A 24080-nucleotide genomic window follows, 5' to 3' on the forward strand; every position below is an offset into this window, starting at 1 on the left:
CTGAGTTTTCTCAGAGCTCACCTTCCAGTCAACTGTAATGTGATGGCTTGATACTGCAAACAACATCCTTTGTTTACTGATACGGCAAGTAACATTTGTTTCACTCACAGGTTAATATGTTATAAATATAGAACACCAAACTTCTTATTGTCAGAAAAAGAAGTTACAAGTAAGCAAGCGGAAATGCTAGGATGAACATCAGTAACGCTACAGTAGCAGTAAGCACAGCAAGCACCCAGATATTAATTTCGAAATATCACACTCCAGCAAAAAAAAGCTGGACTCCTTTGAAAAATGGTTACTTCTAGGACTGAGGCAAGGGAGATAGAAGATGAGCCTGGTGCATCTTATAGTAGTAGAAAGCAGCAAGTGTTCATCAGTCAGTTGTGTCTGAGACCCATGGACAGTACCTCACCGAGCTCCTCTGTCCATGGGATTCTCCAGGCAAGAATGTTGGAGTGGGTTGCCATTTCCTTCTCCAGGGGATCTTCCTGACCCAGTGATCGAACCCAGATCACCTGCATTGCAGGCAGATGCTTTACCATGTGAGCTACCAGGGAAGCCCCAGAAAGCGACAAAGTGCTCAGTAAATGAATAAAAAGTATATGAGCATCACAAAAGAACACCTGTGCCAACCTTGAAAGACTTCCCAATAGCCAAAGTTGAAACAGCTGGAACAGCAAAAGCAATTATAGTATTATGTTATAATTCAACAATAAAATAAAGATCTCCAAATCCATAATGATATAAATAACTAATTGAATAAATAAATAAGAGTTCAAGTGATAACTACAGGAATGGGAGAAATAGAAAAACCACCACTAGAGCACCATTGTAAGTATTGCTTCAGGGATGATCCACAGAAGGATGCTAAGATCAGTAGGCAAACTTCAAGCAGAGAAAGGATGTTTACATAACCCCACAGTATCTCCCTCAGATATGTATTAATTATTCTGGTGGTTTTAACATATGTCCAAAACCTCTTTAATAATCCTCCCTGCAGGGGAAGCTTAATTCTCACCTTGAACATGAGTTTGGACATGTTGATTTGTTTCTACCAAATAGGAGAGTGGAGAAGGCTGGCAGGCACGGCCTCATGGAGTGATCAAGTCACCACCATCAGTAATAAGCCATGTTGGCATTATGGGATGATTCAATGAGATGGTCACTGTGGCATTCTTTCCCCAAAGCCTAACTTCAGACTAATCTTAATGAAAAGCAGGCAAGCCTAGACTGAGGAATAGTCTACAAAATACCTGCTCAGTGTTCCTCAAAAGTCAAGCTCATAAAAGACAAAAATTGAGAGATTGTCACCAACTGGGTTAAGGAGATATGATGACTAAATGCAACATGGTATTCTGGGATGGATCCTAGAAGAGAATAAGAATATTACTTATTCTTATTAAAAGAAGATGGCAAATGTCTAATCAAGTCTGTAGTTCAGTTAATGGTATTTTTTATAAAAGACCGTGCTTGTATAAGATATTAACATTAAAAGAAGGGAATTCTCTGTACTCTCCTTGCAACTCTTCTGTAAGTCTAAAATAATTTCAAAATAAAAATTTAAAGAAACTAGTAGAAGCATTTTATATCTACTTTATAGCATAGGTTAAGCATTCCGCAACATTTTAAAAATGAATGACTTAATCTATTTGACTGTATCTTCCTTGGTTTTTATGTGATTCCAGAACTTCTATTGAGCCATCCTCTAAGTACATTGGCAAAGTGAAAAAAAGTGAAAGTGTTACTCAGTCATGTTTGACTCTTTGCGACCCCATGGAGTATAGTCTGCCAGGCTCCTCTGTCCATGGAATGCTCTAGGCAAGAATACTGGAGTGGGTTGCCATTCCTTTCTCCAAAGGATCTTCCTGATCCAGGGATTGAACCCAGGTCTCCTGCAATGCACACAGATTCTTTGCTGTCAAGGCCACCAGTGCTATATGTGGACTTTTTATAATTCCATCCTTTAGTGACTTCCATCTTCCTAATACGACCCATATTTTCCCTACCTGACACATCCTTCCTTCTTCAAAATTTCAAAATGCAGTTCAAATATTGCCTTTCTGTGAAGTTTCCCAAGTATCTATAAATCTTTCTAAATATATTTTTGCACTTATGAGATCATACCTGATACATTAGTTTTCTGACTATTTAAAAATGCAAGTTTTCTAAAAGGAAGAGCCACATTGTTGTATTTTTAAATTCTTAATTTAACACCCAAAGACTGTAAAGGTTTGATAAAGTTTCCATGGATGAAAAAATGAAAGGACAAATGACTGACTGTTCTGAGTATCTAACTTGTTTATTATATCCCATTATAAGTTATTGGACTGAAATATTAGTGTTTATCCTTTATTTAAACAATGTTTTTTGTTTTCTTACCTCACAAGAACCCATAACAAGTTTCATTTTATATATAAGTGATCACCTTACAATTCAGTTTAAAGAGGTCATTTACCACTGCACAGTTATGGCTTCTGGTTGTCTTTCCAGCAGGGTGGAGGGAAGGGTGATCATCTACCATGATCTTTTCATTCACTGGGGCTATTTGGTGAGGAATTTTAAACTTTTTTTCAGGCTAGCTTACCTTGATCCTTTGCTAGAGGAGTGATATGCTCACTTTTAAAATATTTGCCAATATGGAGCTATGTTCCTCATCCTAGAAAAACAATTTTGAACAATTTTTATGTTCCTCTCTACAGTAACAATAAAATATGTTGCCACACGTAGAGCATCTTGTCTTATTTATGGGACAAATGAGATGCTGACTGACTTCATTCTTAGACAAATATTCTTCCAATTATTTCTTGTCAAAAGACAGGTGATAAAATACTTGATTAGTTGAAGTATGGTATACTCACTTATTATTATACATATGATATATTAGTATTTATTTCTCTATTAATGAATTTAAAATATGGAAAATTTTTATTTTCTTTAAAAAGATAGTGACTGAACTAAACAATATATTAACAATAAGAGAAGTTAAGGGAATTCTCTGTACTCTACAACTCTCTTTTTAGCTTAGAAAAGTCAAGCCATTAAATGGAAGGGAAGTGCTCTTATTGTTGAATTTTTTACTTGAAATATAGACTTACAAAATTCATGGGAATTTACATGACAAAGTCCAGAGTATCAATGTTGAATGATAATTTTGTTTGTATCATCATTTTTATGATTTATATTGGTTCATATTATAGTAATTATTCTTATTTAGTGTCCTGTTCACTCTGTTTTATTCATATACTAAATAATTAGTTAAAATGCATTTCTTTACAAATGCAATGCATTTTATCTTGATAACTCTTAAATCTGTCTACCCACCTGTAGATGTTGCATCTTGGAGACTACTTCTAATATCAGTTATTTATCCACATTTCCATTATTTTTATGACATAGTTATACTTTCCCAGTCTTATAAAACTGAAGCTGACAGATAAGTATTAAATGCATTGGATGGTCAGATCAGATCAGATCAGATCAGTCGCTAAGTAGTGTCCGACTCTTTGCGACCCCATGAACTACAGCACGCCAGGCCTCCCTGTCCATCACCAATTCCCGGAGTTCACCCAGACTCATGTCCATCGAGTCAGTGATGCCATCCAGCCATCTCATCCTCTGTCGTCCCCTTCTCCTCTTGCCCCCAGTCCCTCCCAGCATCAGAGTCTTTTCCAATGAGTCAACTCTTTGCATGAGGTGGCCAAAGTACTGAAGTTTCAGCTTTAGCATCATTCCTTCCAAAGAAATCCCAGGGCTGATCTCCTTCCGAATGGACTGATTGGATCTCCTTGCAGTCCAAGGGACTCTCAAGAGTCTTCTCCAACACCACAGTTCAAAAGCATTAATTCTTCGGTGCTCAGCCTTCTTCACAGTCCAACTCTCACATCCATACATGACCACAGGAAAAACCATAGCCTTGACTAGACAAACCTTTGTTGGCAAAGTAATGTCTCTGCTTTTGAATATGCTATCTAGGTTGGTCATAACTTTCCTTCCAAGGAGTAAGTATCTGTAGTAAATTATTAAAACTAGGTCCTCTCATAAACTTTGAACTTAGTTAATCAATGTCTCTTATAGTCTGGAGGTTAATTTTATAAAGTTAATTTAAATATTTCTTGCATAAAAAACTATATAGTGGCTATTACATTCTGTATACATGTATCATGGAATATGTGTGCTAATTTACATGTGTCTTAAATTTATAGAAATTTAAACTCAATTTTAACCTATATTGACAAATTATTTTCATGAGTTTACATCTAGAAATGTTGCCAGTTAGAAATTCAAGGAAACTAAAGATGATCACCATCCAATGAATATCCGAGTATCAGCCACTTTTGTACATTGAACCACATTTGCAGAGCAACAACCCAGCATGTGGGCATCATTATCTACCAGACAGAGTCTCCAAGGAGAGGAGATAACTACCCTGAGGGTAAGTGGCAGGAGACTACAAAACCCAATTCTTAGGCTCCTAAACCAACACACCTTCTATTGTCAGTTTAGAAGCAGGGGTACTAAGGCTCTAGTGTTTTAATCTTATAAGAAATGTAAAATCACCTGAGGTCTCTCAGACCAAAACTTTCTGGGTTGTGAAATTTAGTTACCGTATTACAGTGTACGGTATGGTCAAGGCTGAAACTGAATAGGCATTTATTGTGTATCTTCTAGAATTCAAGCACCATTCAAGCTTAATATATTTTATCTTGACTTTTTAACACAGGATTCTGAGAGTCAGTGCTATCGTGATTTCACACATGAGAAAACATAACTCCAAGGTAGGTTATTATGTGTAGACCCCACACTGGTTGAAGGCATAGTATTGGGGTACAAACTAGCTGTTGCTGAGTACAAATCTTATGTTTTTTAAAAGTGCAAACTACAGACACTCAAAAGGAGCTCTAAATTTGACAAAAGAAGAGGCAGCTGAAAGTGCAGGGTATTGGGGTTCCCTTTGACCACCTCATGCGAGGAGTTGACTCATTGGAAAAGACTCTGATGCTGGGAGGGATTAGGGGCAGGAGAAGAAGGGGACGACAGAGGATGAGATGGCTGGATGGCATCACCAACTCGATGGATGTGAGTTTGAGTGAACTCCGGGAGTTGGTGATGGACAGGGAGGCCTGGCGTGCTGCAATCCATGGGGTCGCAAAGAGTTGGACACTACTGTGCCACTGAACTGACTGACTGACTGAGAGAAACAGACTTCACTTTCACTTTTCACTTCCATGCATTGGAGAAGGAAATGGCAACCCACTCCAGCATTCTTGCCTGGAGAATCCCAGGGACAGAGGAGCCTGGTGGGCTGCCATCTATGGGGTCGCACAGAGTCGGACATGACTGGAGCGACTTAGCAGCAGCAGCAGAGAAACAGAATCAATAGGAGAAACAGAGGATAGATAGATGACAGATGATCGGCAGTTGCTTTGGTGACTCAGTAGTAAAGAATCTGCTTGCCAATGCAGGAGACACAGGAGATGCAGGTTTGATCCCTGGATCAGGAAGACCCCCTGGAGAAGGAAACAGCAAGCCACTCCAGTATTCTTGCCTGGAAAATCCCATGGACCGAGGAGCCCTGAGGGCTACAGGCCATGGGGTCACAAAGAGTCGGACTCAACTGAGCATGCCTAGATAGATAGATACACACACACATACATAGATTGAAATGATATATGTCATAAGGAATTGACTCACACAGTTTGGAGGATGAGAAGTACCACAGTCTGTCGTCTGTCAACCCGAGAACTAAGGCAGCTGGTGGCATAAATTCCAGTCTCAGTCTGAAGGCCTAAGAACCAGGAACACAGTCCCAGTCCAGTATCAGGAGACCAATGTTTCAACTTAGCAGTCAGGCAGAAAGCGAATTCAGTCCTCCTCTACCTTTTTGTTCTCTATTCAGGCTCTCAAAAGACTGAGAGCCCACCCACATTAGGGATGGTAATCTGCTTCACTCCGTCCATTATTTCAAACGCTAATCTATTCTGGAAACACCCCATAGACATACCTAGAAAAGTTTAACCATATATTTGGGCATTCCAGCCAGGTTGACAAAATTAACCATCATACACAGAAATTTTTCAAAAATTATCAACTAGAGAAATCAGATGATTTTTGCAGAAATTTATCAAAGATCAAGTTAAACTCTATGCTATTGCTAAATCCCCCAAATATAACATTGATTAAGTATTGATAATGAAAGTTATCTCCTGTTAAGATGGTATTTGCTATAGTCATCCATTATATAACATTTAAAGAGATCTAAAATAATTATTGACTAAAATATATTTCTAGTATATCTAATATTCATTAAAATTCATACAAAAAAGTCATAGAATTTGAATAATAATGATTATTTTACTTCCAAATAATGTTGGTTTCATTGGCAGAAGGCTGTAATTACAATGTGTCAAACATCTGGTTTAAGAAAAATAAAATTTATATGTATTCCAATTTCTCATACTCCGTAGACAAAATATTTGATAGATAATTTTTTTTTTTTTTTAGGTTTTCATCCAAATAGTTCACTAATGCATACAAAGCACCTATGAGGTTTTTAATATCATGGCGCTGGGGATTGCAATTTTGAATGGTACACTGACAACTAAAATATCAACTTCCAGCTTTACTTTCATGATAATTTTAATAAACCAGCAGATGTTTACAAAACTAATAAACTGTTTTATCTGAGGTGGTGTGGGATCATATCTGTTAGAATTAGAGTAGATGTTGGTAGTTTAATTCCTCAATTTCCTTAGGGCAGCTGGGTCCCCAGGAAGCAGAGAAAATTAGCAAAGATCTAAGAGCTGTTTGTAATGGAGCCAGTCAGAATGGAGAATTCTATGAAATAAACCATAGCTCTTACTCGTTTCTTAAATCAGTTCCTTAAATTAATTTAGGCCAACTCTTAGAATAACAAGAGAACTTTGACTTAAAGAGAATTAGCTTCATTTAGTTAAAGTTTAAATGAAGACTTGATGGAAAATAAACTATACCACTTATGTAAATAATCCTATCATATCTGTTAAATTTCCAAAGACATAGAGCTCAGTGAATTTGGAAGAATGTACTAATATGCCTGCTGATAAAAGCTGTTTTAAATGCGGTCTTAAATCATTCGATGCCAATATACTGAGAAGATAAACTTCTAGGATGAGTATTTAAACATCATGATTTAGCTTTATATTGCTAAAAAAAAAAAAAAAGATCACAGTGTCATAGAGCAAATGACAGTACAGAATAACAGAATTTTCTGGAAGGCAAATCTATCATACATTTGGACAATAACCAAATAACCTGTGAAAAGTTGCTTTGCCAAATAAATGTCATCTTCTAAGTTGCTATGGTAATTACTATACTTGTTAGAGGTATTTAGGAGATGCTGAATTCCTTGTGCATAATGAACTTTTATGAAGAGTATTCTAAGCAGTCTGGTTTTAAAAAAACTAATTTGTTTTTACTCTGCATAATTGATGTTTGAGTTCAGTGTAGAAATAAACTCACTTGGTAAATTGAAAGGACATGAAAAGATTGGGTGAAAGATTTTAAAGTTCAAGACAAAAGGAAAAGATTGCCTTTTATAATATTTATGCCTTCTGCTTTCCTGTTAACTGTATAGTGCTTTTAGGATGTTATTCAATCTGAATTACCATCCAGAAACAGCAAAGAAAGTGAGCGTTGCCTTGCAGCACAATTCTACTGAGCTTTAACCTTCTGGGCTTAATTTAACATTGGGAGTGAAACCCACACTTAATTATTTACTAATTGCTACATCTCACAGGAGCAAAGGACTAAATTATGTTCTCTTTTCCTAGCTGCCTTCATAGCGAATTGACCCAGATTATTTGAGATGCTGTGACTGGAGAGTGGGGAGGGGGAGATGAGGGGACTGACTTGCCGTGGGTCTTTTTAGAAGTTATTTACAGCCTGAAAATATTCTCCAAAGAGAAGAGCCGGTGGGGGAATGACAAATAAAATTCCATTACGTTGAGTATAGGTTAATATGGCAGCCAAGAGTCAATCTGCCTAAGATCTGAGGGACTGATGTTTAGGCGAGGTCCGGCAGTGTTGTTGAAGAGTCAAAAGGATTCTCTGACAGCCAGTAATGAGGAATCTGAGGTTCAGAGTTAGGAGACCAACTACAGGTAAGGCAACTGCTGGAAAATTAGACAACATGATAAAACCCAGTCACTGGGAAACATAATGGCCATTCATTAACAGAGAGAATAGCAAAATGTGTAATAGGGGATAAAGAAAATTGGACTCAGAGTAGGGAACACACTTAAAAAACCCTTGTGACCTTGCCAAGTTAGTTACCTCACTAACCATCCTATGGGTCACTAATAATAGTGATTGCCCCAAGGGGGTTTCCTGAGAATTGAGTTCATACAAGTAAAATTTAGGACAGTGCCTAGCATACAGTGCCTAGTTCTGTAAGTGTTGTTTTTGTTGTTACAAGGAACAGTTTTAAAATAGACTCAATCTTTGGGGGTTTAACCTATAATGTAAGAACAAATTTCTAGGGACGTGGAGGGACCGGCCTCGTTAAGTAGCTGCCCTAATGGAATTTTTGCTCCCACCTGCCTAGACCAAAGATTGCTTGGGCATGTGGAATAGGATTTAGCCTGAGGTGTTTACCATGTCTGCCTCTGACTGCTCACTGAAGCCACCAGCTTCGATTGCTCACCCTTTGGCTGCATCCTCTGGATGTAACACTGAGTGGCTGCGTGCTCTAGCAGAAGTTGACAATTTTTCTGAGACACAGAAATGTATCTTTTCCTGTGGCTTGGTATAGTTCTTTCATATTCCCAAATTTGTACAATCATTGAAAGATTCAGTATTTGGTAGGGAATAATAAAGATCACAGAGTAATTTAGAACATAATTGGCATAACCCACATTCTAAAAGGCGTAATAGGAGAGCCATTGTGTAAAAAGTCTAACTGCTTCTGAACAATGACAATTATCCTAGAAACAGAGACTAGCATAGAATCAGGAGCTCTTTCTCATCCTCATTCCTTTTAAAAACTCTGCTTCCTTTCCCTGGAATTCCTTGCTTCCACTAGTCACTGAGGATACACCTGGTGCACGCTCAGTCACTCAGTCGTGTCTGACTCTTTGCGACCCCATGGGCTGTACACCACCAGGCTCCTCTGTCTGTGGGATATTCCCGGCAAGAATACTGGAGTGGGTTTCCATTTCCTTCTCTGGGGGATCTTCCCGACCCAGGGATCGAACCCATGTCTCCCGCATCCCTTGCATTGGCAGGCAGATTCTTTACCACTGAGCCACCCGGGAAGCCCTGGGCAACATCTACTCATAGTTAAATACTTCCATAGCAAGCATTTCTCTCCCTCCAGGTACAATTAATGGTTTTCTCTTTGGAATCCCCAAGTAACACTTTACCAATCTCTACTGGAGAACTCGCCATGTGGTATTTATTACTGATTATTAACAAAAGTCTCACATCCATACATGACCACTGGAAAAACCATAACCTTGACTAGGTGGACCTTTGTTGACAAAGTAATGTCTCTGCTTTTTAATATGCTGTCTAGGTCATGTATGGATGTGAGAGTTGGACTATAAAGAAAGCTGAGTGCTGAAGAATTGATGCTTTTCAACTGTGGTGTTGGAGAAGACTCTTGAGAGTCCCTTGGACTGCAAGGAGATCCAACCTGTCCATTCTAAAGGAGATCAGCCCTGGGTGTTCTTTGGAAGAAATGATGCTGAAGCTGAAACTCTAAAACTTTGGCCACTTGATGCAAAGAGCTGACTCATTTGAAAAGACCCTGATGCTGGGAAAGATTGAAGGCAGGAGGAGAAGTGGACAACAGAGGATGAGATGGTTGGATGGCATCACTGACTCAACAGACATGGGTTTGGGTGAACTCCGGGAGTTGGTGATGGGCAGGGAGGCCTGGTGTGCTGTGATCCACAGGGTCGCAAAGAGTCAGACACGACTGAGCGACTAAACTGAACTGAACTGATTAATAAAACTTCTCCTCTACTAGACAGTGTCCTCCCTGAGGTCAGAGAATTCTTGCTGCTGTTTTAACAGCTATAGCGAGATATAATTTGTATAAAAGTTCACCCACTGGGATTGTGTTTTATGTGACATTTTATCCTCAACCCTCAAGATAGTCCTGGTCTGCTATAGAATAAGCCTCAATAAATCTTTTGCTGAAGAATGGAGCCCACAGTGAGGGGTCAAGATTTCTGGGAGACATGAAGCAGACATGAAACAGACACATCCCAGTGAACTAGTTTGTCTTCAGGGTCAAGTTGGTAGATGAGGTTGCTCACTGTCACTCTCAGTCTGAATACCTTCTTTTAAAGAATGTACCTTCAAATAGAGGAGAAGGCCTTGCTTCACCAAAGGTGACTCCTTGCCTGAAACTGCAATGGACTCATATAAATGAATTAGCTTCAGGACCTTACTACTGGGCTCAGCACGCTATCTTCAGTCACTGAAAATGGGTGAAACAGAACAAACTACCCTGTCTTTTCCTTTCCTTTTTAATAGCAGGACAGGTTGTTTTAGGGATATAGAGAATAATGAATTGAGAAACATTCATGAATTAAACCTCTAAACATAAAAAAAAAAATTAGTTACTGTATATTAGTGATTACAGGGGGGTCCAGTTTTGTCCCCCCAGTGCTAAAGAGCTCTTTTGATAATTCTAGATAAAACAAATTATATAATCAGTAAGTACAGGGAACCCTGTTTACTACTGTTATATTTCCTCCAAATGCTTCAAATAAAGCCTATATGAGAAATGAATGTCACATAGTAACTACCATTTAGGAGAAAAGAAACTGATGTAGACTGTCTTATTTACAACTAAAACAAAAAAAGATAAATGTGTGAATTTTTAAAATTATACCCCTAATAAAAACCTTCTGCTTAATTCCACCATGATGGTAAAACTACATCTATATCTTCACTATCCAAGCAAAAATATATATTTTAGTTTTATTAATAAAATTGTACTTTTTAGAAATAGAAATACCTAAATTGACTTCATAATAAATATTTAGAGTGAAGACGACAATGGAAATTTATGAAAACCATGTTCTATCTTCAAAAAGCTAATTTCTCTTCATAGCTATCATAAATGTCAGGAATTCTGACAGTTGTGTTTATCTAAACAGCTAATACATTTGGAAACAATTTTTTTTGGAAACCTCATCTGTATATAATGAAGAGACACCCTTTCTGTAACTAAGAGCAAAAAGTCATATAACAAAACCGAATACAAATAACCTAGTATTGTAAAAATTTAAGTCAAGCTTTATGAAAACATGAAGGTTTTCCCTGGTGGCTCAGTGGCAATGATCAGATCAGATCAGTCGCTCAGCCATGTCCGACTCTTTGCGACCCCATGAATCGCAGCACGCCAGGCCTCCCTGTCCATCACCAACTCCCAGAGTTCACTCAGACTCATGTCCATCGAGTCAGTGATGCCATCGAGCCATCTCATCCTCTGTCGTCCCCTTCTCCTCTTGCCCCCAATCCCTCCCAGCATCAGAGTCTTTTCCAATGAGTCAACTCTTCGCATGAGGTGGCCAGAGTACTGGAGTTTCAGCTTTAGCATCATTCCTTCCAAAGAAATCCCAGGGCTGATCTCCTTTAGAATGGACTGGTTGGATCTCCTTGCAACCAAGGGACTCTCAAGAGTCTTCTCCAACATCACAGTTTAAAAGCATCAATTCTTCGGCACTCAGCCTTCTTCACAGTCCAACTCTCACATCCATACATGACCACAGGAAAAACCATAGCCTTGACTAGATGGACCTTTGTTGGCAAAGTAATGTCTCTGCTTTTGAATATGCTATCTAGGTTGGTCATAACTTTCCTTCCAAGGAGTAAGCGTCTTTTAATTTCATGGCTGCAGTCACCATCTGTAGTGATTTTGGAGCCCAGAAAAATAAAGTCTGACACTGTTTCCACTGTTTCCCCATCTATTTCCCATGAAGTGATGGGACCGGATGCCATGATCTTTGTTTTCTGAATGTTGAGCTTTAAGCCAACTTTTTCACTCTCCACTTTCACTTTCATCAAGAGGCTTTTCAGTTCCTCTTCACTTTCTGCCATAAGGGTGGTGTCATCTGCATATCTGAGGTTATTGATATTTCTCCCGGCAATCTTGATTCCAGCTTGTGTTTCTTCCAGTCCAGCGTTTCTCATGATGTACTCTGCATAGAAGTTAAATAAACAGGGTGACAATATACAGCCTTGCCGAACTCCTTTTCCTATTTGGAACCAGCCTGTTGTTCCATGTCCAGTTCTAACTGTTGCTTCCTGACCTGCATACAAATTTCTCAAGAGGCAGATCAGGTGGTCTGGTATTCCCATCTCTTTCAGAATTTTCCACAGTTTATTGTGATCCACACAGTCAAAGGCTTTGGCATAGTCAATAAAGCAGAAATAGATGCTTTTCTGGAACTCTCTTGCTTTTTCCATGATCCAGCGGATGTTGGCAATTTGATCTCTGGTTCCTCTGCCTTTTCTAAAACCAGCTTGAACATCAGGAAGTTCACGGTTCACATATTGTTGAAGCCTGGCTTGGAGAATTTTGAGCATTACTTTACTAGCATGTGAGAGGAGTGCAATTGTGCAGTAGTTTGAGCATTCTTTGGCATTGCCTTTCTTTGGGATTGGAATGAAAACTGATCTTTTCCAGTCCTGTGGCCACTGCTGAGTTTTCCAAATTTGCTGGCATCTTGAGTGCAGCACTTTCACAGCATCATCTTTCAGGACCTGGAACAGCTCAACTGGAATTCCATCACCTCCATTAGCTTTGTTCGTAGTGATGCTTTCTAAGGCTCACTTGACTTCATATTCCAGGATGTCTGGCTCTAGGTCAGTGATCACACCATCGTGATTATCTGGGTTGTGAAGATCTTTTTTGTACAGTTCTTCTGTGTATTCTTGCCACCTCTTCTTAATATCTTCTGCTTCTGTTAGGTCCATACCATTTCTGTCCTTTATTGAGCCCATCTTTGCATGAAATGTTCCTTTGGTATCTCTGATTTTCTTGAAGAGATCTCTAGTCTTTCCCATTCTGTTGTTTTCCTCTATTTCTTTGCATTGATCACTGAGGAAGGCTTTCTTATCTCTTCTTGATATTCTTTGGAACTCTGCATTCAGATGCTTATATTGTTCCTTTTCTCCTTTACTTTTCACTTCTCTTCTTTTCACAGCTATTTGTAAGGCCTCCCCAGACAGCCATTTTGCTTTTTTGCATTTCTTTTCCATGGGGATGGTCTTGATCCTTGTCTCCTGTACAATGTTGTGAACCTCATTCCATAGCTCATCAGGCACTCTATCTATCAGATCTAGTCCCTTAAATCTATTTCTCAGTTCCAGTGTATAATCATAAGGGATTTGATTTAGGTCATACCTGAATGGTCTAGTGGTTTTTCCCTACTTTCTTCAATTTAAGTCTGAATTTGGCAATAAGGAGTTCATGGTCTGAGCCACAGTCAGCTCCTGGTCTTGTTTTTGCTGACTGTATAGAGCTTCTCCATCTTTGGCTGCAAAGAATATAATCAATCTGATTTCGGTGTTGACCATCTGGTGATGTCCATGTACAGAGTCTTCTCTTGTGTTGTTGGAAGAGGGTGTTTGTTATGACCAGTGCATTTTCTTGGCAAAACTCTATTAGTCTTTGCCCTGCTTCATTCTGTATTCCAAGGCCAAATTTGCCTGTTACTCCAGGTGTTTCTTGACTTCTTACTTTTGCATTCCAGTCCCCTATAATGAAAACGAATCTACCTGCAATACAGAAGACATGGGTTTGATCCCTGGGTCAGAAAGATCCCTTGGAGGAGGAAATGGCAGTCCACTCCAGTATTCTTGCCTGGAAATTTTCATGGACAGAGAAGCCTGGTGAGCTATAGTCTGTGGGGTCGCAAAACAGTGGGACACGATTTAGTGACTAAACAAGAAAATGAAAGTATGAAGATGATTTATTATAACTTTAAGAGAGGAATAGGAAGAATGGCAATGTTAGCAATGTGTCTAAAGTTACATGGCTCATTGTCAGAGACAACGACAAAAGCAGAGACTAATAGCGTCAGAGTCTAATCGCTACAGTCATTAAAGATTATCCAAGTTAAGTCATCTGTCTAGTTCTTGAATTCTCTCTCCAGCTTTTCCCTTTGAGTTGTCTCTTTCACCCTTGAATACTCTCAGCAACAGAGTTTACTAGTCTCTAAGAGAAACATTTAATCCTTGACAAGAAATATTACTGTTAATAGATCATCCCTTAGATGAGAAGAAAGTGTTTTCTTTATCATCTCTACCCATTCCTCTTTTTTTCTAGCTTTTGGAGTCATGAAAAACAAGTCAAATATATTTTAAACTTGAGAGTTCTGCTAGTTATCAAGGACAGCTGATTTTTTCTTTTATAAACTAAAATTTCTTTTTGATTAAGAGGCTGTTTTTTTTAGTAAAATATATTGTGTTCTCCTTATCAAAAACTTAGAAAATTTAGGCAAGAACAGAAATCATTCAGTTAGCCATCAGTGACCTTTCTTAATTATGAGTGTATTAATAGTTACCGCCTTCTCATAGGTTTTATCCTTGGTGTAGCTATTAATTTTACTGTGTTCAAAAATTTTTCCATGATTAGCAAAGATCTTAATATGCTTATTTTACATAATATTAATTTCTAATCATATTATTTTATTTAAGTGGCACACTTTTTATTAAGTAGATATTTAGCTCTTAATTGATGAGCTGACAATGACTGGTTTTTAAGTCTTGAAGTCTCTCCAGTTTTTCTCAACAATATGTAAGAGTTATTTTTCCTTTTGTGCATACATCATCGCCTGCTTTATAAAATACAGCTCTAAGATAGATTCCTGGGAGAGATATTCATGGGGTAAAGGGCTTGAACCTTTCAAAAGACCAATATACATTTTTCCAGTTCCTTTCCACTTTCAACTATCACCAGCAATTTAACAAGAGAAATATTTTCATTGCATCCTTTCTGGTACTGGTCATTCTTTTATATATAATATGATCACATTTGGCATGCAATGTGTCTGTCTTACTGGTAGACTTCATAGTTATAGAGGTCAGTAAAGTAGAATGCACTTTCAAATGATATCTTCCAGGTATATTTTCTATTCTTGGAAGAAGCTGTTCTTTTTATTCTCTGACTCTTAGTGATTTTTGTTTTCTATTTAAAAACCTCTTCTCAGTCATATTTAGTTTTAATAATTCTCCTAGTTATTTTATCTTTTAATTTTCTACATTATGTTTTACTACTAAGAATTTTTGAATTCTGTGTATGCATACCACGAGTCTTCCTCATAGTCATTTCTCCACTATTTTTTGCTTAGAAAATTCGTCCCCACTGAAAGGATTGACTAACATTTGTTGATGCTTTCCCATCATTTTGTTTCAATATTCGACTTTTAAATGCAATTCAACCATTCTCATGGTATTCCGAAATAATTATTTCCAAAACTTTTAACTGTCTCAACATTGCTTATTATCATTCCATTTCCTGCCCTTATTTTTAATGCTTCTCTAATGATATGCTTTTATGAAATATGTATTGAATTACTTCTCTCTCTCTCCCTCACACACTGCTACCACCACCACTACCACCACCAGCATCACCAGCAATAACATCTAAGCCCTGTGACATCTTTGCTTCTGCAGTAATCTAATTGGTATTTTTTTACATTTAAGAGTCATATATTTATCAAAAATTCTATTGCATACACATAGATTTAAGCCTTTTATATTACTTTTGCTATGATTACAAGATTTATTTCTTTCTCCTTTGGTCAAAGGACTCACTGTTTCCATAGTTAGCATTCATACATATGCATCTGTGCACACACAATGTCAGAAACTGAATGTTGGCTATGGACTACAGGATCTGATTGTTCTGGGTGACTTTTGCATAAATTTTGCTCTTGAATATGTCATTTTTGAAACCAGGTTATTTTGTCTTTCTTGGTGTAATCTGGTAAACTACTTTCTTGTAATATGTATCGCCTTCCCTCCACATTTCTTCTGAATATTGCTTCTTTTACAGCAAATTATGCTTTCGTTGTCAACAGGACAATTAGTGACACCTTTGACACAATGAAAGTAGTAAAACTGTTTCTGGTGTTGTAGTAGCAATATATATACCTTCATTCTTGTTACAAAATGGTATATCCTTAAAAATCTTCACATTCTGCAAAGGTATGAAAAATAGGGATATGGGAAAGGATTAGAGAAAGATTACCTCAAATATATTAAATCAGAGCTAATAAAATATTAATAAACCACCCCGACCACCCTACCAAAAGTAGATCTCCATCTTATCCCTCTTTGTTCAATAAAATATGAGCAGACACTTAAATCTCCACCTACATTCCACCATCAGTCTGAATTTTGCATTCTTTTTTTGAAGATTTTTTTTTTGATGTGGACCATTTTTAAAGTCTTTATTTAATTTGTTACAATATTTTTTCTGCTTTTGTGTTTTGGCCACAAGGCATGTGGGGTCTTAGCTCCCTGACCAGGGATCAAACCCATGCCCTCTGTGTTGGAAGGCAAAATCTTAATTACAAGACCACCAGGGAAGTCCCCAAGTTTTGCATTATTAATCCTAGAGTTCCATGTTTCCTCCTTCATGATGTAGACTGTGGAATGGCACTCACTCGTTCTATTGGCAGATGGTCTCTCGGTTTTCACTCTTGGTGGTGGTTTAGTCACTAAGCTGTGTCTGACTCTTGCAACTCTGTGGACTATAGCCTACCAGGCTCTTCTGTCCATGGGATTTCCCAGGCAAGAATACTGGAGTGGGTGCTATTTCCTTCCCCAGGTGATCTCCCCAACCCAGAGGTTGAACTCTTGTTTCCAAATCAATCAGCAGCCTCAGATCAGATCATTCTCTCAGTCGTGTCCGAGTCTTTGCGACCCCATGAATCACAGCACACCAGATCTCCCTGCCCATCACCAATTCCCGGAGTTCACTCTGACTCACGTCCATCGAGTCAGTGATGCCATCCAGTCATCTCATCCTCTGTCGTCCCCTTCTCCTCCTGCCCCCAATCCCTCCCAGCATCAGAGTCTTTTCCAATGAGTCAACTCTTCACATGAGGTGGCCAAAGTACTGGACTTTCAGCTTTAGCATCATTCCTTCCAAAGAAATCCCAGGGCTGATCTCCTTTAGAATGGACTGGTTGGATCTCCTTGGAGTCCAAGGGACTCTCAAGAGTCTTCTCCAACACCACAGTTCAAAAGCATCAATTCTTCGGCGCTCAGCCTTCTTCACAGTCCAACTCTCATATCCATACATGACCACAGGAAAAACCATAGCAGCCTAAGTGACCATTAAAAGCAGAACTTGGATTACATACGTTCCCAGCTCAAGGCCATTCAAGAACTATGTTTTGAATACATTCCCAAATCTTTGCCTTGCATTTCCTGGTTATAGACTCATTGCCTCCATTCTCTCCCTTACATGCAGTACTCTATTGACAAGCTCTCCCTCTTCTACATCCTAGAATGCATCATGCTGTCCCTGCTTCACTGTTTTCCCACTTTCAGATCATTTTTAACATAATGGTCTTCTCTGAACTTTTAAATGTTGCTTAGCTGCCATTTTATCATCTTTCATGTCACAGAGAGGCCACCCCCAATCACCCTACGGAAAGCAGATCTCCGTCTCTCCCGGCTCTTGCCATGTTTCTCAAGGATGTTGACTTTCATTTCCCAGGGTACTGTCAATGTTTAATACGCACATTTGACATACAGATGTTTAATAGATATTTTATGCCTGCAGCAAATATTCATTATACACTTGTTATGTACCAGACCCTTTTCTAAGCCATGCATGTAGATCAGTGAGCAATGGAGACAAAAATTCAACTGCTTAAACCGTAGAAATCATTCTTTTTATACCTATACTTTCCACATATTGTAGTGCCATCCTGTGATCAAATATGGTCTTTGTGTGAACAATCTTCCAAGGCGGTATGCATGAGACTAATTTTATTCCTTCCTGCATTTAAATAATTTTAAAAAGATATGAAATTCTAGTTTCAAAGTTCATGTTGAGAGGGGAGGCTTTTATCCATCTCAACTTTTCAGTCAATACCTCATTATATTCTAACCTTCAAATTTGCTATTAAGAGGTCTGATATTAATCTGATCCTTTATTCATTTTATGTACTGGACTTCCCAAAATATTATCATGATTTTCTAGTAAAATAAGGATAAATTCATTATCACTCTTAGCAGTAGGGAGGACATCACATTGATATAGCTGTGTAGTGCCACCAGAGGGGCCAGCTGGAAAGAACATCCATAGAGATCTGCCCTGTGTGCAAGGGATTTAAGGTGGATCTTTCAAGATGGGAGAATGATGGAGATTGGGCAATATATGTGATGTTACTAATTTAGGATTGGTAGATTTAGCCAGAGCTTCCCTGGAGGCTCAGCAATAAAGAATCCTCCTGCCAATGCAGGAAGTGCAGGTTCGATCCCTGGGCCAGGAAGATTCCCTGGAGAAGGAAATGGCAATCCACTCCAGGATGCTTGCCTGGGAAATCCATGGACAGAGGAGCCTGGTGGCTACTAGTCCATGCAGTCGCAAAGGGTCAGGCACGACTCATCAACTAAACAGATTTAGCCAAGTGAGGGGTCTGGAGAGAATCTTGATAAGAAAGATAAGAAAGCTGTTTGCCCAGGTGAGCAGGATGTTATCTCAGGTAAATTTAATTGCAGGAATTTCTTGATGGGAACACTGAAATCTTGAATTATTTATTGGTTTACAGTCTTATCACCCCTGAGAAAACATTTTATAGAACAAAAATTTATTTTGACCTAGCTATTCCTTATGTTGAAAGTGGTAGCAATTCTCTTAGGGGATTTTTTTTTCTCCTCCTTTATAATTTTCTTAATCTATGAAGCAGCTGTTCTTCTATGTCTTACATGATGCTATGGCTTCTTTCCATATGAGGTCTTTTATCTTCTGTAATTATGAAACTTCTTGGTCATTACTACTAAAAATATGTCCCACACACCATTATTTATTTTCTCTTCAGTCATTTGCTATATTATAGATGTTGGCTCTTACCCATCTATTTTCTTTTTCTCTTCACTTTTACAGTTTCAAACTGGGAAAATGTCAACGATCTGAACTTTAAGTTTGCTGGTTCATTTCATGATCATTCTACCAGTATCACCAATTGCTTTTTTTAATTCTTACTCTTGATTACTTTTATTCCTCTGTTTTTCTCCTATCCTCTTTATAATTCTGTAAATATTAATATGCATATTTTAGTCTCCTATTAACTGGTATATAAACTTGATTTCTCCCTTTATGAGATATTCAGTTTGCCGGCTTTGGCTGTCTTGTACTTTTTTTTTTCCCCCTCTGCGCTCTCATTTCCCTGGAAGTATCAGTCAAGTGACTTAAGTCTTACGTCCTTCTGAGACTTAGATAGTAGTGATAGAAAGCATATTCCAAAGGTGAGAGTTATAGATGTGTTGATTTACATGTTATAGGTCTTTGTGGGGAAAAAAAAAAGCTTGTGGGTAAGGTATGTAGAGAATAAAAATAGGTAAAAAAAAAAAAAAGAAAGAAAGCATTTTGCCCAGGCTATTTAGTAACTTATGACCACTGACTGGCTGTCCAGCTATTCATTGTGGCATTCAGTGGGCTAAACAATCTTTCAGCACATGATTAAAGACATTTTACCCTGTTAATTTTATTCCTTTACCCCAAAAAACAGAGAAATAATTCTAAAAATATAATCATTAATTTGTTGATTCATCAGTAAATTTGGGGCAGTAACCACTTGCTTTGGATTGGGATGCAATACTGTGTAAGTCCCAATCTCTTACACAGTAAAAAGAAAAACACAGTTCACAGGGTCTATGAAGATGCATAAAGGAGGTCATTAACTCTGCCTTAAGAGGAAGAGAAGAAAAATCCACAGAGGCTGTGATAGTTCACAGAGGTTTTAAAATTTGGCAGGAGTTGCCAGAAGGCTCAAGGGGAGGAACAGAATTCTTATTCTAAAGAACAATATGAGAAAATGCTTCGAGCTGTAGTGGCCAAGTAGTTTGGATTCTTGTCAGTGTAAAATCAGGTTTTTCAGGGTTTGACTTGGGAGATACATCTAAGAAAGCATTAGAAGCCAGATCATGCAGGTCCCATATTCTATAATAGGTTATTATTTTCCCTGTGGATGGTTATGAGTCATTTAAGGATTATAAGTACAAGAGTGATTGAATCAGATTTATATTTTAGAAATTTTAGGCATGTGGCATTGCGGAGGCTAAATAGGGAGGAAGCAAGGATAATATCAGTGAGATTATTACAAGGATATTGGTGTAGTCGTGTGAAAGATGATGAAGAAAAGGGCCTGGAATTAGGAATGATAGTAAAAATGAGAGCATTATGCTTTTATGTGCACAATGCATTATGCCAAAGATACTGATATTATAATACTACACCAATGGGCTTCCCTGGTGGCTCAGAGGTTAAAGCGTCTGCCTCCAATGTGGGAGACCTGGGTTCAATCCCTGGGTCGGGAAGATCCCCTAGAGAAGGAAATGGCAACCCACTCCAGTATTCTTGCCTGGAGAATCCCATGGATGGAGGAGCCTGGTAGGCTACAGTCCATGGGTCGCAAAGCGTCAGACACAACTGAGCGACTTCACCTTCACCTACTACACCAATAGCAAGAAAAAAAATCCAAATAGGTTTGAGTGTGAATAAGTCAACTGGGAAATTTTTATTTCCTGTCAGATTTCAGAAAAAAAAAAGAATACAATCTAGATATGTGCTATACTATCCTAACAAAAAAAGGAGTCTTTATTTCTCGCTGTATCATGAGCTCACACCTGTACAGATGTATCCTCTAGCAGTTAGGGAATCAAAAGTCAAAAGAAAAAGAAAGGAAGTTGTTTGGGCAAATTTTATTTTACTTTTAATAATGTTCACTCAAAAGTGGAGATTTCTGTTTATTTTCTTTCCTTTGTGTTTTTCGGAATTCAAGTTCCCTGCTCTTTCCACCACACGCCTAAGCTCATCCTTTAGGGAATATGCCTTCTGATCGCTATAAATATCTGAAACTTTTGTTTTCCTGTGTATCTTCAAGATGTTTAGATAACTGCAGTTTTCATATCTAGGGACAATTTTTTAAAATTTCTCTTGAGATTGATGTCAAGGTGAAGCTCTCTTACATTTTTGTTTCTTAAGCCCTGAACATATTTAGGAAAAAGAAATATTGGGTTAATTTAAAATTCACGTGCAGGATTTGAGTCTTTCTGCATCACATTCCATATCTCTTCCAAGTCCTAGAAACATAACTTGATGAAGCAGCCATTTCATTTCCAGTTTATGCATCATAAAGGGATCATTGAAATCAAAGGATCTGCTAAACTCTGTAACTTATGGGGAAAAAAATTTTCCCCCTCAGAAAGTTCATTCTGAAAGTGCAGGATCAGGAATAGGCTTTTATTTCCACATTGGAGATAAGTATATTTGCTTCACTGAGTCCCATGTTCTTTTACAGACTTTCTATCCAGTAGCAATTCCATAGTTTCTGATAAGAGTGTCAGCTCAGGAACCATCAGCCTTATCAGCACCTTCTCTTTGCGATTACATTCATATATCACATTTTTAAATTGTTAACCTTGATTTTTGTCCTTCAGTTAGTATCACTGCATCTCAATCCAGAAGGACAAGTCAATGTACTGAAAAAATTATATACTCTTCCTTACTTTTTAAAGTTTTTAGTCATCAGTCAGAGTTACTCCATCTTTTCTCTCCCTCTCCTTTTCTCTTTCTCTATATTTTACTATCCCATTATAAATAACTCAATTTTATATTTTATATATTACATTTTAAATGTATTTTAAATACATCTAACCTTCCCAACATGAATTCTAACTTTTTCCCAATCCAGGACATTTGAAAGAAGATAGCAGATAAATGGTCTTCCTTAGCACAAACTCTCCTGATTCTTCTCGCCTGTCCTTCATGAGTATTGTTTTTCTCACTTTATGGATGGAGAGACAGGTTGTCTGATGGGAAGTCTCATGCCCAGTTCACAACTTAAATATGATGTGGACTAGAATATGTCTTTTTTTTTATTGAAATATAATTGCTTTGCCATGTTGTGTTAGTTTCTGTGGTACAACAAAGTGAATCAGCTGTATGTATACATACATTCCCTCCCTCTTGAGCCTCCCACCCTCCCCTCATCCCATCCCTCTAGTCATCACAGAGCACTGAGCTAAGCCTCTTTTGCTATACAGCAGGGTCCCACCAGCTTTCTGTTTTACACATGGTAGTGTATATATGTCAATACTAATCTCCCAATTATCCCACCCTCCCCTTCCCCTCCCCACCATGTCCAGCTGTCCATTCTCCACATCTGTTTCTCTATTCCTACCCTGCAAGTATGTTCATCTGTACCATTTTTCTATATTCCACATGCATTAATATATAATATTTGTTTTTCTATTTCTGACTTACTTCAATCTGTGTTACAGATTCTAGGTCCATCCACATCTCTACAATGACCCAATTTCAATTCCTTTTTTATGGCTAAGTAATATCCCGCTGTATATATCTTTATCTCAATATTGTATTACTTTTTTTGAAACATACTTGTGTAGTTTACATTTATGACAGTCCTCTGGAGTAAATGAAATGGATTTTAATGTCTAATTTCTCATTATCTGTCTTCTCTTTTCACCCAATTTCTTGTATATATTCTATGTTGTCCACTAATCCCTTCATTGTCACCAACATCTTGCACTCTGACAAGGATAATGCTGTTTACTATCTAATTTCTATTGGATACCATGAGTAATAAAATAAAGCAAATGTAATAAAATAAAATTCATTTTTTCCATCTTTGAGACTGATTCCTAATCCTGATTGAGTCATAATTCATATGAATTTCTTATAGGCTGTGTATGTGTATGTTCATACTTTCATTTTAATTTATATTTTGGGCAACAATCAAACATTAGTCTTAAGCAAAAATGTTGTGGTGAGAAACTTCAGATTCAACTCTAGAAAACGAAGGACAAAGAGTAAGGTAGTAGAGAATGTGTACTGCTGAAATAGAATAGAAATGGCAGTTATTATCATCATAAGGTATTCATACTGTAGTCCTGATAAAATTGCCACGTGAAAAGTACATCACTGATCACACAAAGCTTATGGACGCTGACATGAATAGACAAGGAGTGCTGGGGAAGTGGGTGACAATTACCTTCTTAAGGCAGATATTTTAATGTTACTGCTGATGCGTATCTGGAGTAGGAAATGGCAACTCACTCTAGTATTCCTGCCTGGAAAATCTCATGGACAGAGGAGCCTGGTGGGCTATATAGTCCATGGGGTCGCAAAGTCAGACACGACTTAGTGAATAAACATCAGCTGATATATATATGGTACATTTGTGGTTAGAAAATTAAAATGATGATATGTAACATCATAATGATGTTTATTTATTGAAGCTTTGGTATATCTGAGGAATATTAAATTGTCTTTATCTGATAATATAAATTTTATTCCTGTTACTCTAGTAAATTAAAGCATCCTCCAAATACTGAAATTACAATCAGTTCAATTAAGAAATTTAACATCTAAAATGGATACATTTGAAAACCAGTATTACTTTTCATCTTCCTCCAAAAAAGTAATATTGCCATTTAAAGAATTCACAACACTCAGTCTCCAATTGTGAAAATAAATGTATATCATGCTATGTAGTTGATCATAATACGTTTAAAACAAAAAGATTGATAAGATGGGAAACATTTGAGAAAAATATTTTGGATTATAAAATTGCCACTTTTTGCTTAGTCTATAAAGAGGCCTTAATAAAATGCTGAATCTAATATGCCAGAAAGGAACAAATTATGAATGTACAGCATTGTATATTAGACCTTGAACCTAGATATTTGAGAAATCATGAGGAATAATCTGGACATCAAAAATTAAAACTTAACTTCTTGGTAACTGAAATTACTGTTAAATTGAAGCAGCATGCAAACAGTGAATAATTTCTCAAATTGAGAACATTACATTAAAT

General features: G+C 37.7%; 1 protein-coding gene across 6 annotated transcripts in view; it reads left to right on the plus strand.

Moving 5' to 3' along the window:
• Positions 1–24080, plus strand: part of TRPC4 (transient receptor potential cation channel subfamily C member 4) — a 211515-nt gene that overhangs the window by 36550 nt on the left and 150885 nt on the right. The window contains exons 1-2 of one of the 6 annotated variants that reach the window (XM_086329275.1): positions 4206–4435; positions 4724–4778. The exons of 3 other annotated variants lie outside the window; for them this stretch is intronic. The gene's annotated coding sequence lies outside the window, so the exon portion shown is untranslated. Of the gene's footprint in view, positions 1–4205; positions 4436–4723; positions 4779–24080 lie in introns of those variants that run through there. 2 more of the 6 variants (XM_086329279.1, XM_086329276.1) reach the window with 2 other exon arrangements.

The sequence above is a fragment of the Bos grunniens genome, chromosome 12 (assembly GCF_055505025.1).
Source record: "Bos grunniens cultivar Pamir isolate PY7600 chromosome 12, Bosgru_T2T1.0, whole genome shotgun sequence".
In the NCBI taxonomy this organism is placed as follows: Eukaryota; Metazoa; Chordata; class Mammalia; order Artiodactyla; family Bovidae; genus Bos; species Bos grunniens.